This window comes from Tamandua tetradactyla, chromosome X, assembly GCF_023851605.1.
Source record: "Tamandua tetradactyla isolate mTamTet1 chromosome X, mTamTet1.pri, whole genome shotgun sequence".
NCBI lineage: Eukaryota > Metazoa > Chordata > Mammalia > Pilosa > Myrmecophagidae > Tamandua > Tamandua tetradactyla.
The window spans coordinates 129,615,052-129,617,141 of record NC_135353.1 but is presented as its reverse complement, the minus strand read 5'-3'; the positions used below and the strand labels follow the sequence as shown (position 1 = coordinate 129,617,141).

At 39.7% G+C, this 2,090-nt stretch overlaps 1 pseudogene; it reads left to right on the top strand.

Annotated features, from left to right (window-relative positions):
• The first annotated feature begins 569 nt into the window (after positions 1–569).
• Positions 570–1,679, top strand: LOC143672085 (protein GOLM2 pseudogene; annotated as a pseudogene).
• Positions 1,680–2,090: the final 411 nt, after the last annotated feature.

The window sequence follows — 2,090 nt, the reverse complement described above, 5'->3', positions numbered from 1 at the left end:
TCCCCCTTTTTAAAAGCGATTCTGTTTCTGGTATATTGCATTCCGGCAGCTAGCAAACTAGAACACGACTTCACCCATTTCAGGTGGGTCTTGATCAGTTTATTAGAATCCTTTAAAAGGTGAAACATTGTAGATAAACCTCAGATGCAGATGCTTGGAGAGCAGAAGCAGCAGAACCAACAGAGTCAACATGAGACCCAGACGTTTGGAGATGCAGGGCCAAGCAGACATTACCATGTGCCTTCCCATGAAATGCTAAGCAAGCCAGAACTCAGAGTTGTGTTCCTGAGGTGCTAAGTGAAGGGCCACAGATATCTAGAGAGGAAAATACTGGCATCAGAATCTAGAAGCAACAGAATTGGGAACAAGGACCAGCAGATGCCAGCCACATACCTTCTCAGCTGATAGAGATGTTTCAGATGACTTCAGTCTTTCTTGAGTGAAGGCAATTTGGACATTTCCATGGTGTTAGAATTGCAAGCTTGTAACTACTAAATTTCCATTTAAAAAAGTCCCTCAAGTTCTGGCATATTGCTTCCCAGCTGTATTAGCAAACTAATACAGACCCCATGGTGGGGTTCGGGACCAACTAGTGGGTGGGCCACCTATTGTCTCTTGTGCTGGTGGTGATTGCCATCCTCACCTTCAACTACTGGAGCATCTCTTCCTGCCACGTCCTGCTTCAAGAAGAGGTGGCTGGGCTGCAGGGCCAGGTCCAGAACACCAAGGTGGCCCATGGGTGCCTGGAGAAGTGCAATTCATTCCTGCTCTTGGTGGACTCATACGGGAAGCAGACTGACCAGAAGGAGGCTGACTATGGTGACCTCAGCAGCTGTCTGCAGGCAAGGGAGGGCCTGGGGAAGAGATGTGAGGATGACAAGGTTAAACTAATATATTAAATAGAAGATATACATCATTTAAAGGAGCAACTTGCCAAGCTTCATCAGGATTTTCTTCAACAAGAAGACCAGCTTCAGGACTACGGGATAATAATACTTACCTTGTGATGAGGCTAGAATATGAGAGTTTTTGGTGTGGACAACAGACAAAGGAAGAACACAGCATGAAGAAAATATTAAAAAGTTAGCAGACCACTTTTTGCAGGAACAGAAGCAGGAGGCACACAAGATTCATTCAAATGAAGGCAATGGTTTGAATATACATAATCATACAGTACCTAAAAATATTTCAAAAGTAACTGAGAATGCTGCAGATAAGAATGAAGAGCCTTCAAGCAATCATATTCCATATAGGAAAGAACAAATCAAATGAGGTGGTGATGCAGGGATGCCTGGTACAGAAGAGAATGACCATGCAAAAGTTGAAGATCTTCCCACTTCATTAAAAAAGTCCCCTATTTTAGTTTCTAAACATGAGAATTATCAAGCAATCTCTCAACTTCCAACTAGACAACCTCTCTCCCCAAATATGGCTCCAGTTTCACAAATGAACCATAATCAAAATCCCAGTACTTCGAAACAGCTATATTTTAATTCTTTTCAACATTTAATTCCAGGACCAAACCTGGAAAGTGAACCCAGAGTTCAAACAGATATGTTAAGCAGGATACCAAGGACAGAGTTGGTGATTTCTCTAAATTGAAGCAAAATGATGAAAAGCAAGAACTTCAAATGGATCCTGCAGACTATGGAAAGCAATGTTTCAATGATGTTTTTTAAGTCCTAAAGGAACACTTCAGGAAACCTAAAGTGTTATAAAATTGAATCATTTTTACTGTTTTTTTTTCAACTTTTGTTGTAAAGGTCAGTTGTATCAGTTGTAAAGATACATTGAAATAGATGCAAGGAAAAATTTTAATGAAGGAATGCACCATGCACATATGTGAACTTTTTCATATTATTCAAGCAGAGACTTTGTTATGATACATATGATGTGTTGAGCCACAAACAAAGTAAGCACAATTCTAATCTTTGCATTTAAAATGAACTAATGTACATTTTAAATTTAGTTGAGCCTAATTCTTTTCACAAACTGCAAACAGAAAAGGATGGCTGTACAGTTTATTTTTTGCATATAGCATGACCACAATGAAATAATTATTCAGCTGAAAAACTTTATACACTGAGATA